This window comes from Watersipora subatra, chromosome 1 (genome assembly GCF_963576615.1).
Source record: "Watersipora subatra chromosome 1, tzWatSuba1.1, whole genome shotgun sequence".
NCBI classification, from domain to species: domain Eukaryota; kingdom Metazoa; phylum Bryozoa; class Gymnolaemata; order Cheilostomatida; family Watersiporidae; genus Watersipora; species Watersipora subatra.
In genome coordinates this window covers 76,143,131-76,156,535 of record NC_088708.1, presented here as the reverse complement: position 1 = coordinate 76,156,535, position 13,405 = coordinate 76,143,131, and the positions used below count along the sequence as shown (strand labels likewise).

At 37.8% G+C, this 13,405-nt stretch overlaps 1 protein-coding gene across 1 annotated transcript in view; it reads left to right on the top strand.

Moving 5' to 3' along the window:
• LOC137391586 (uncharacterized) overlaps window positions 1-13,405 on the top strand; it is a 45,645-nt gene that overhangs the window by 13,288 nt on the left and 18,952 nt on the right. The window lies entirely within an intron of this gene.

Sequence of the window (13,405 nt, the reverse complement as noted above, 5' to 3'; positions counted from 1 at the left end):
ATGACCTTTCCTTCGCTCACTTGGCAAGGTACAATAAGCATTGTATAATGATATATAATGTACTCACAGTTACTACTCATGTTATAACATAATTAGCTGCTTCCAGCGATATGCTAATTATTTTTTAACCTTTATGTGTGTGTACTAAATGCTGCTTACGCATGGTCAGCCTTACTATGAGATTCCTTATTATCAAAAAATTCATATACATAAATCTTTAGCTACTTATTTTTCTCTGAATGAACTATATGGTAGGTCTTCACTCTACGCCATCTCATTGGCGCACTATTGTTTTTTAATCAACTATAAAGTTTCCTGTATAATGTCGTTTTACCAAATACAAATGGCGATCAGATACATGGTTTCTGTTTATAACTTGTTCAAAGAAAGTCAAGATATCTGAGAGATACAGGTAGATGACTGAGTAAAAGAGCACTTTAGGGTGATCTCTCTATGACATACCGAGTCTTAAGGTGATCTCTCTATGACATACCGAGTCTTAGGGAGATCTCTCTATGACATACTGAGTCTTAGGGAGATCTCTATGACATACTGAGTCTTAGGGAGATCTCTCTATGACATACTGAGTCTTAGGGTGATCTCTCTATGACATACTGAGTCTTAGGGTGATCTCTTTATGACATACTGAGTCTTAGGGTGATCTCTCTATGACATACTGAGTCTTAGGGAGATCTCTCTATGACATACTGAGTCTTAGGGAGATCTCTCTATGACATACTGAATCTTAGGGTGATCTCTCTATGACATACTGAATCTAAGGGTGATCTCTCTATGACATACTGAGTCTAAGGGTGATCTCTCTGTGACATACTGAGTCTTAGGGTGATCTCTCTATGACATACTGAGTCTTAGGGTGATCTCTCTATGACATACTGAGTCTTAGGGTGATCTCTCTATGACATACTGAGTCTTAGGGTGATCTCTTTATGACATACTGAGTCTTAGGGTGATCTCTCTATGACATACTGAGTCTTAGGGAGATCTCTCTATGACATACTGAGTCTTAGGGAGATCTCTCTATGACATACTGAGTCTTAGGGAGATCTCTCTATGACATACTGAGTTTTATGGTGATCTCTCTATGACATACTGAATCTAAGGGTGATCTCTCTATGACATACTGAGTCTAAGGGTGATCTCTCTGTGACATACTGAGTCTTAGGGTGATCTCTCTATGACATACTGAGTCTTAGGGTGATCTCTCTATGACATACTGAGTCTTAGGGTGATCTCTCTATGACATACTGAGTCTAAGGGTAATCTCTTTATGACATACTGAGTCTTAGGGTGATCTCTCTATGACATACTGAGTCTTAGGGAGATCTCTCTATGACATACTGAGTCTTAGGGAGATCTCTCTATGACATACTGAGTCTTAGGGAGATCTCTCTATGACATACTGAGTTTTATGGTGATCTCTCTATGACATACTGAATCTAAGGGTGATCTCTCTATGACATACTGAATCTAAGGGTGATCTCTCTATGACATACTGAGTCTAAGGGTGATCTCTCTGTGACATACTGAGTCTTAGGGTGATCTCTCTATGACATACTGAGTCTTAGGGTGATCTCTCTATGACATACTGAGTCTTAGGGTGATCTCTCTATGACATACTGAGTCTTAGGGTGATCTCTTTATGACATACTGAGTCTTAGGGTGATCTCTCTATGACATACTGAGTCTTAGGGAGATCTCTCTATGACATACTGAGTCTTAGGGAGATCTCTCTATGACATACTGAGTCTTAGGGAGATCTCTCTATGACATACTGAGTTTTATGGTGATCTCTCTATGACATACTGAATCTAAGGGTGATCTCTCTATGACATACTGAGTCTAAGGGTGATCTCTCTGTGACATACTGAGTCTTAGGGTGATCTCTCTATGACATACTGAGTCTTAGGGTGATCTCTCTATGACATACTGAGTCTTAGGGTGATCTCTCTATGACATACTGAGTCTAAGGGTAATCTCTTTATGACATACTGAGTCTTAGGGTGATCTCTCTATGACATACTGAGTCTTAGGGAGATCTCTCTATGACATACTGAGTCTTAGGGAGATCTCTCTATGACATACTGAGTCTTAGGGAGATCTCTCTATGACATACTGAGTTTTATGGTGATCTCTCTATGACATACTGAATCTAAGGGTGATCTCTCTATGACATACTGAGTCTAAGGGTGATCTCTCTGTGACATACTGAGTCTTAGGGTGATCTCTCTATGACATACTGAGTCTTAGGGTGATCTCTCTATGACATACTGAGTCTTAGGGTGATCTCTCTATGACATACTGAGTCTTAGGGTGATCTCTTTATGACATACTGAGTCTTAGGGTGATCTCTCTATGACATACTGAGTCTTAGGGTGATCTCTCTATGACATACTGAGTCTTAGGGAGATCTTTCTATGACATACTGAATCTTAGGGTGATCTCTCTATGACATACTGAGTCTTAGGGTGATCTCTCTATGACATACTGAGTCTTAGGGAGATCTTTCTATGACATACTGAATCTTAGGGTGATCTCTCTATGACATACTGAATCTAAGGGTGATCTCTCTATAACATACTGAGTCTAAGGGTGATCTCTCTGTGACATACTGAGTCTTAGGGTGATCTCTCTATGACATACTGAGTCTTAGGGTGATCTCTCTATGACATACTGAGTCTTAGGGTGATCTCTCTATAACATACTGAATCTTAGGGTGATCTCTCTATGACATACTGAGTCTTAGGGTGATCTCTCTATGACATACTGAGTCTAAGGGTGATCTCGCTATGACATACTGAGTCTAAGGGTGATCTCTCTATGACATACTGAGTCTTAGGGAGATCTCTCTATGACATACTGAGTTTTATGGTGATCTCGCTATGACATACTGAGTCTTAGGGTGATCTCTCTATGACATACTGAGTCTTAGGGAGATCTCTCTATGACATACTGAGTCTTAGGGTGATCTCTCTATGACATACTGAGTCTTAGGGAGATCTTTCTATGACATACTGAATCTAAGGGTGATCTCTCTATGACATACTGAGTCTAAGGGTGATCTCTCTGTGACATACTGAGTCTTAGGGTGATCTCTCTATGACATACTGAGTTTTATGGTGATCTCTCTATGACATACTGAATCTAAGGGTGATCTCTCTATGACATACTGAGTCTAAGGGTGATCTCTCTGTGACATACTGAGTCTTAGGGTGATCTCTCTATGACATACTGAGTCTTAGGGTGATCTCTCTATGACATACTGAGTCTTAGGGTGATCTCTCTATGACATACTGAGTCTTAGGGTGATCTCTTTATGACATACTGAGTCTTAGGGTGATCTCTCTATGACATACTGAGTCTTAGGGTGATCTCTCTATGACATACTGAGTCTTAGGGAGATCTTTCTATGACATACTGAATCTTAGGGTGATCTCTCTATGACATACTGAGTCTTAGGGTGATCTCTCTATGACATACTGAGTCTTAGGGAGATCTTTCTATGACATACTGAATCTTAGGGTGATCTCTCTATGACATACTGAATCTAAGGGTGATCTCTCTATGACATACTGAGTCTAAGGGTGATCTCTCTGTGACATACTGAGTCTTAGGGTGATCTCTCTATGACATACTGAGTCTTAGGGTGATCTCTCTATGACATACTGAGTCTTAGGGTGATCTCTCTATAACATACTGAATCTTAGGGTGATCTCTCTATGACATACTGAGTCTTAGGGAGATCTCTCTATGACATACTGAGTCTAAGGGTGATCTCGCTATGACATACTGAGTCTAAGGGTGATCTCTCTATGACATACTGAGTCTTAGGGAGATCTCTCTATGACATACTGAGTTTTATGGTGATCTCGCTATGACATACTGAGTCTTAGGGTGATCTCTCTATGACATACTGAGTCTAAGGGTGATCTCTCTATGACATACTGAGTCTAAGGGTGATCTCTCTATGACATACTGAGTCTTAGGGTGATCTCTCTATGACATACTGAGTCTAAGGGTGATCTCTCGATGACATACTGAGTCTTAGGGAGATCTCTTCATGACATACTGAGTCTTAAGGGTGATCTCTCTCTGTAACATACTGAGTCGTAGGGAGATCTCTCTATGACATACTGAGTCAAGCTTCACTGATAAAACTTAAAAAACATTTACATGACTGGATACACTAAACCAAGTGTTCTCTCCATCTTCACATGAAATTACTATTTATGTATGAGTCTAAAATAAACACTTGTTCAACAACATCCTTCCTCTAGTCCAATTTTTACTATAATAAGAGCTGCAATTTCCCGTCCTTCTGTCTGAAGCCCCATTGAAAACTTTAGGAAAAAAGATTGCATCACACAGGGATAAAACCCGTGATATTTTTAGACTTTTACCCAAGCCATCGGCCATCGACCATCTGGCCACTCCACCGCCTTTTTATATTTAAGAATAACTGCGGACATACTTTTTACGCATGATAATCTCTCACAGTCCACAGACCTGCCAATATGTATAATACTCTCAGAGTTTCCAGTTCTTGTCACTTTAATATTTTATGTATTTTTGATTATGTAGCTAGTATGCATTTTAATTCAAGGTGCTCATTTTAATGTATTTATCTCATTTCTACTCTATCAATAGCAATCAGTTCTGTTATATTCCTTAACTTAGGGATCCTTGCATATTTGAATAAAAGGTTAGTATTAATGACAGTTAAACAAGAAACACTATAATAATAACTATAATAATAATACACAGGGGTTTTTGTGTAAATATCCAGAAACATGTTTTAACTAACAAACAAGAAATATCTCTCATTTATTTTTCAAATCATTCATAAGCAGTAATGCAACTAGAAGCAACTGTTAAATATTAGATCCAGTAAGGCGTAGGAGCCTGTTTAACATGATCAACTGTCTCAACATGTTAGACTAAGGTCTAACCACACTGTCAGTTTCTTACCATGACCCGTAGCTATAGGCCCTACATGTAACACAGTAAACAGGGTATCGATGGCACTGATGAGATAAATGCGAAGCTCTCAAGTTTCTTACCACATGGATTATTTCTCAATACAGCTTCAAATTAATCTACATAATATTAACTATAATTGAAACAGCGAAACTGAAAACCCCAGTAAGTATGCCTTAGGTAAGTATGCCTTAGGTAAGTATGCCTTACATCCAAGGAGTGCATCACAGCAACTTGTATACTGTGGCTTTGATTAGCTGACTTAACAGTTGGTAATCCATATTATCTTTCAGTCACATCATCAAGAGATATGTTCCATCTGCTGGTTCTTGAATAATACTGAGTGTTGCGATTGATGAAATAATCAGTTTTATAGCTCTTAATAATGAGGCCTAGTTGGAATTGGGATCAGCATATTTATGACACTGGAGGCCCTCTCTTGACTGCAACCCTGTAAGCCTCTATCTCTATGGCAGCCTAGATGACTCTCTTGAGGCTACAATTTTCCTAAAAGATTACAACCAGCGTTCTTTTTGCAATTATAGACGTCATAATCGCACTTTCGATCGATTTAAGCGTTTTAATCACGATCAAGTTTTATCAATTTTAATCTAGAAACATCCTGGCTATCAGGTCAACTCGAACATCAAAAACAATCGCAAATGATCAAAAAATACGGATACTTTCTGATTAAATCTACAAAAAAATTTTAATTTATGCGAAACAAATTTGAACCATATGAATAATGGGATAACATCAAATTAGCAGCATTTCAACTAATCATAGGAATTTTAATAAAATTTGGTTCAACAAGGCCTTTTCTGGGCTTTAGATTGTCATCAGAGCATACGCCAGCTGATCATCTCACTAATTGTTATTATAACTTGTTCTTTGAACTTGACATACGGTGACCCCGGGTGTGTCAAGACTGGTGTTGATTTATTCAAGTCATTTTGTGATTGAAAACAGATTCCATAGCTTAGTAGTCACAGCGGGTAACGTTTCGGCAGCGTTGGCATCAGCGGCTTTGTACTCATTAGTAAAAACTACTCAATACTCGCTGTTAATTAGCTGTAACTCATCTATTCTGCACTAATATATGCATTGATGGCTTCTGACGATATAAATATAGGCACTCACTGCAATACCAACTTCAAGAGATCAACCAGGGCTACACAGAGTAGACGATTCTCTCTCTTTAGCCTATTTAGAAGTCGTGACTCGGCGGGTAAGTGAACAGTTTGCTTACATTTCCTTATTTCCATGAACAACCAAGCATCTAGAATAGTGTTTTTGGACTGAGCTATGACAATGTTTGTCATGCTGCATTTTGGTAGAAGTCATGACAAGCGATGTGTTTATTAGAAACTTTCTTTTCTACATACATGTGCATCTGTGGTATGATGTGGTACATACATGTACATCTGTGGTATGATGGCCAATATTAAAATACTTTTAGGTTTAGGTTGATAGCCTAATATTCTTGATCTGGTTTGTTGATATTAAAAATCAGCTATCAAACGTAAGCCACTACCAGAGACAGTTTTAGTTGCCCCAACTGACTGCGAGAGAGATATTAGTAAGAAGGTTTTGTCGTAAGACAAAAGTGAACACATGAAAAAGCTGAAAGCTTTCCTTGAACAATATAAAAGTTAAAAGTGAGATATGTAAACCTACCATGTCACTCAGAACTGGTAAAATAGGGCTTATATGCGAGGGGAGGCTCTAATCGTGTGGTTGGCCCATATCATGAGTTTACCACCTGTGTCAAACTATAATCAATTTATTCAGACCGGCTTGTCGGTAAGCTGCTGTCGGTTTGACTATTGATGAAGAACTTTCACATGGTAGTTACTTTATCTAGCTATAAGGAATGTTTGTATGACACAATCACAGAACAGAGGCTAGTGGCTGCCAGTAAGGAAGTTGCAACTAACAAACAGAAAATGTAATGAGTGGCTGAGGTTATAGGAAAGATGAGAGCCATAGGCAATAGTGAACTAATTTCATGTTCATTGTGTAGCAAATGTAACCTATTGACCTCTTGACATCGCTTTACAGTTCCTTAGTTCAACAAGGTTTGTTATCCTGTGAGTAGTTGCTTTGCCCCATTCAGACTCACACTAAATAGACCCCTTTCCCCTCTCTCCACCCGACTGCTTGTTAGTAGCTGAAATCAAGTATGCAGAGTTTAAGGAAATGTAAGTCATGGATGTATGTATAAGTGCACAGGAAGCGCAGGTTGAACAAAAATGACTGATTCCAGAGGCAGTAATATTCAGTGACTCAAAATACTGACATGAGAAATCTGTCAGTAATTTGAGTCTAATAAATCTGACGAACCTGATACTATGAGCCTCGTGTAACCTTATAATAACAATAATTGATTATCAACATCTTGTACTACGTCTCCCTATGTTTATGCTAGCTAACATTGATAGTAATGTAGTGTATATACTAGTATATATTCTACATCTCCTTTGAGCTCTACAGCCATGAGGTAAAGTTTTGAGATTGGTTGTAATTGGCTGCACTAAAAAGGAAGAAATGTAGCAAAAGTATTTCAGCTCATGTTTGCGGTGATAATACTTTTGCTGTCATTAAAGTGCTATTATCTGTGCCAATTTTGACATAAAAGTGGAAAATTAGGTGAATATACATTGGAATCATGCATGTTACTAGCCGAATAAAAAGCTTCAGCCCGTGACCGTAATAAGACATCCTTTATTTGTACTCACTACAATCAGCCTGTCTCAAAACTATGACAAGTATATAAGACATCCTTTATTTTTACTCACTACAATCAGCCTGTCTCAAAACTATGACAAGTATATAAGACATCCTTTATTTGTACTCACTACAATCAGCCTGTCTCAAAACTATGACAAGTATTTCCTTGAGCAACACCAGAGAGTTAGTACCTACTGTAGTCATTTATATGTTTGCTACATTTAAAGTAATCAAAGAGATTATGGTGAAAGGTCATGAGGCAGCTTTTAAACATGCCTACAGGTACTAGTTGTGTGAGCAAACCGGAATATGAATGCTGGCAGCATAATAACCGTATAGCAGCAGTTGAGATGATATCGCTCTTGAGCAGCATAGCAGGTATGCATGTGATAGTATAGTAGAGTTTTTATGACTGCCCAGTCTTAGCACTAGCTTAGGTGCTCTCTACACGCATAGCAGCACTTGTGTGCGCCTCAAGGCTATTATAATGGTTCTTTTCTTGGACTAAATAGTTGTGCTCTTTTATTTGTCAAAAATATCCTTTACAGAAGCCATTACTTCATTTTACTTAAAATTTAATGTGGCAAATTATATAATGCTTTTCCACCTCCAATTGAAGCTATTCGATGTCATAGTCAGCATTTGAAATTTTAATCAATCTAAAATAGTTCATGATTGCACAATGAAAATAACAATGCTTCCAACATTTTATTTGTGTGCAAGATTGGTCTAAGGGACATCAACCTACTGTATAACATATGGTGTTGACGATCTGAATAGTTTATGACTAGTTGTATAGACAACTTCGTAGTCAAGTAAACCATCCCTCTCAAGGTTTTACTAATTTTGTGAATCTTCCTAGATCCAGTGTTTTGAATATCACTGAGAGGTCTAGAAATAAATGGTAAACTAATGTTGTAACAAGATATGACTGAGCTATGTCTGCTAGCAGATATTTGGCTAGAAAACTTTAGACCACCATAATAGTTTAAGTAAGTAATGTGACACAGAGTTAGTCTTATTATAAGTTTTAGGTATTGTGAGTTGATGTTCCTTAGCTTGTTTTATATGATTGTAATATAACACTGTTATCACATCACTCACATCACAAATGTCCCATCATTTATGGATGTTGCGCTTCATACCTCTTGAACTACTACTTTGAAGGCAGTAAATTTTATATTATCTGAAAGCCAAGAAAATACTGCATCTATTAATTATAAGAATTTTATAATGGGAGCAAATGTGCATGTGTAGTTGAAATTAGATACCTCTAACTGTCCCATAATTATTCATGAACACGCCCATATATTACTCTACATCTCAGAATACTTTAGACGAGGCCAGATATCATTGTTTATGGCCTATCTCAAAAGTTTCCTTTCAAATTGCTGAAGGTTGTTTTCTTTTGAAGCAATGCTTTACAGAGACGAATTACACAGCTCTTATGTCTATACATATGTGTTTAGATTCTGCTAGCTGCATTACCTGCCTACAGGAACAGTTTCATGTGCAGCATAAGATTTATTGAGAATTGTCTTTCATACTGTAAAACAACTCCAAATATGCAGTCTACTGAAATTGTTGCCCTGATCAGAGTATGCATACACATATACACGTCAATAATGTTGGAGAGAACAATGGAAATCTGCAATGTGTTTTACAGCTAGAAGCATGTAAAATCTAGTAAATATTTTAGATTCATGTGTCTAGATTCATGCATCTGTTCATACCCGTCTATATTTGCAGTTGACGATCGCGCACTTTTGCAGCCGAGCCCCCGCCTCGGCTGACCAGTCTTTACCCGCCGAGCTTACATCGCTTTGCACTCGCAATCAATCACCTTGCAATCTATCAGCCCGCACTCGCCTCGCAATCAGTCGCCTTGCACTCATCTTGCAGTCACCTCGCACTTGCCTTGCAATCACCTCACACTCGCCTTGAAATCAATTGCCTTGCACTTGCAACCAATCGCCTCGCAATTAATCGCTTCGCAACCAATCGCCTCGCACTCGCCAACTCCTTCATCCAGAGCACCGCGCCTGGCGACTTTCGCTGCACTCGGGGTGAAAAAGGTCTACCGTGCATCCCCGAGTGACGTCATGGCCCCAAACTGCTAGCTGCATTACTCGTCCATGGGAACAGATTCATGTACAGCAAGAGGTTTATTGAGAGTTGTCTTTCATACTGTAAAACAACTCTAAATATGCAGTCCACTGAATATTTTTGCCTTGATCAGACTATGCATACACATATGCAGTCATATATGTCAATAATGTTGGGGAGAACAATGGAAATCTGAAATACGTTTTATAGCTAGTCTACTAATGCATAAGTCTCACACCACTCAAATCGGAGTTGCCCTATTTGTGTACAGAGAACTGATAATGAAATTGACATTGCTAGGCAAACTGAAGTTCTTCAAACTGACATTATTGAAAAAATTTGCATCTTTTAAAAAATCACCAGCATTTATTGAATGGAGACTTCTACATGCTTAAAACACTAATCATGGCTCACCAGTTCTTCGTTTATAGCCTGTGTTGTGACATGGTATATACAAACAGAAATAAGGTTGTGTCAATAAAATTTATATGTATAACAGCACAGACAGTATGATGTCAAGGCAGATACAGCATTAGCACCTTACAATAATAAAACATAACGCCAACATGATAGCCTTTTTATGAGATACAATAAGGCAAACGAATGCATGAAAATATATATATACTGAAAAATATGTTAGAAAATGCTGCATGTGGATAATACGTAGGTATAGCAGAACATGAAGAACATAGCATGACATAACAATAACACAATGTTTGTTCAACGCAACACTTGCGGATAGACAACATCTTTTGTTTTTCGGTCGAGTGTATGAACAGACAGTTTTCGGCTTGTGCCTACTTTTGGGCAGGCGACGTACAGCTGGTCATGGCTAAAGCAGGGTGACAGTAAGTCGACACTAGCTGCTCTCTTTCTTTTCACTATCGCCTATCGCAACCCTCGGAGTACTCGTGCAAGTTCTGTAGTCGTAAGTTACGGTAGGCCTACTTGTATCTGGAAAAAAAACTACTAATTCAGCTGCTGAAGGAAATGAACTTGTCCAACTATCGCGAACAGCGGCAAATCCAATGTTTTTAAGTAGTGGAGGTGTGGCAATTCATAGACAATACAACATTGAATGAGAAGTACTTACCTTTCTGAAGTAGAAATTTAGTAGGTAAAACGCAGTAGCAGTACCCGTGCAAGTTCTATAGTAGCTGTAGTTCTGTAGTATTCATAGCTGGAAAAAAAGTAAAAGTAACTCGGCTGTGGAAGGAAATGAACATGTTTACTATCACAAACAGTGGCAAATCCAACGTTTTTAACCCTTTCACTGAAGTAGACTCATTTATGCGTTTTCTATGGTCGACCGCGTAGATGCATTTTTGCGACTTTACCAGCAAATGCTAGTAACTGAATTTTATTATTCATTGGTAACATAACCAACAATTTTTAGGACTTTTATTGTAGTGACAGTATTGTTCTAAAATTTCTCTATAAAATTAGCCTTAAGTTTAATATTTGAATCTTTGTTTGGGAATTTCCAACTTAAAAACGAACATTTTTTGTGTAAGTTCTTTAAACGCCTCCGAGTTAGAAAACAAATAACTACTTATGTTGATGACATTATAATCGATTCAGATTTTTTTGATTACACAGATAATTAAAATAGCAATAGCAGCACTGACTTTGATGGTGGTGAAAGTAGTAGGTTTTGTAAGAATAAGGAACATTGTAGAGGATTGTTTTAGCTTTGCAGCTTCACATCGCTTTATCAATGCACAAAGTATAGATACAATGAATATTTTGCATAGCAGTGTTTGTTAACATGTTGGAAAAATAAAATATATAACCAAAACAAACATTCTAGATGGAGTTTGAAATTGAAAAAATGTTGTGTACATATCGTGAAGCAATATTGGCAAAATGGCTGGCAGTAGGCCGATAAGCTAAATTTGAACATGGGCGCAAGTGAAAGGGTTACGTAGTGGAGGTGTGGCAATTCATATACAGTCAAACATGGATAACTCGAACTTCATGGGACTGAGCAAAAGTGTTCGAATTATCAGAGCGTTCAAGTTATCAGAGCACTGTCACAAGTCCATGTATTTACTTATTTATTAGTAGATACATGTACATATGCAAACTATAATATAAATCAAAGGCACAAATGGCTTGTTTCAAATTAAATGCTTCTAATGTAAAGTTTAAAACGTTTTTATCAAAAAGTATAGAGATTTTTCTATCACTTAAGATTGGTTTGTTGTTTGAGGTGATGTTATTGCCAGGACGTTTTCTAGATTGACATTGACAAAACTTGATCGTTGTTGAAATGCTCAAAAGAAAAGACATCTTTTTCTTTTGAGCGTCTTACCCACGATCAATTTTGCCGATTTTTCTTGAAGTTTATGCAAAGATTACCTTACTTTAACTGGGATTCGTTAAAAGCAACACACCGAGGCAGTTCAATTAAAAGTTTTACGAGGTTTTACGGTACATTGTATATCACTCACGCTTTTTGAATGGATACTTATTGAATGTACATACGTATTCTGTGTTTAGGTCAAACGATGAATAGTTTTTTTTAGCTAAGACAACGTATACGTTTAATTACAACCATTTTTAAAACGTTTTAAACATTCAACATTCCGACGTTGATTCAACACGGAATCAACGTCGGAAAACTATTCGTCACGGGCTAGCCGGGTCACGCACTCAAGGATTTTCGCCACGCACATACAAAACAACATGCTGTTTTTGTTTTGTATGTGCGTGGCGAAAATCCTTGCGCGCGTGACCCGGCAAGCCCGTGCCATTCATCGTATAGCAGTATAAATCAAATTTGACCAAACCTTTAGAAAAGTCGTTGACAAAAATATTTTGCCGATGGAGGTAATAACAATGCTTATGAATTACGAAAAGATGAGGTTTACCTCTATGGCTTTGAATAAAGTGATTTTCTAAAGCGATAACAACCGTTTCGGTAGCCGTTGGGCAAAAAACAGTTCGAATTAACAGGGTTGAGTTCGAGTTATCTATAGCAATTTATCATTACGTGGGAACGGACCAAAGAAACCGTTCGAATTAACCATGTGTTCGAACTATCCGTGAACGAGTTATCCATGTTTGACTGTACTAGTATATACATGTATACTGGTATACAACATTGAATAAGAAGCACTTATTTTTTTGATATAGAATTTTAATAGGTGAAAACAGCATTTTTTCCAGTGGCCGCAAGAAACAAACGTTCACGTGACCTTCTTGGTACACGTTGGCAGTAAATATTAATTACATGTAAATTACTACTCATTAATTTATTTTATTTAATGAGTAGTACATTTGTATAGCTGTATAGGCACCTTTGTATAAGCCGCAGAACTCAGGATGGTACTTTTTAACACGGCAGCAACTTTGCTGTTTAAAACGGAATAGTGCCGTTGGGCAATGTAATGAGGTGCACTAACCGGAGATTTCGATTAATGCGCCCTAGCGGTGAAAGAAAAACCACAGAATCGTCGCACCCTTAAATAAGCCGCCTGGCTCAAATCATCAGAAAAAAGTAGCGGCTAATACTCCCAAAGTACGATATTTACTACTCATATTAATTCAGTTGGCTTCATAAGATCGAAAT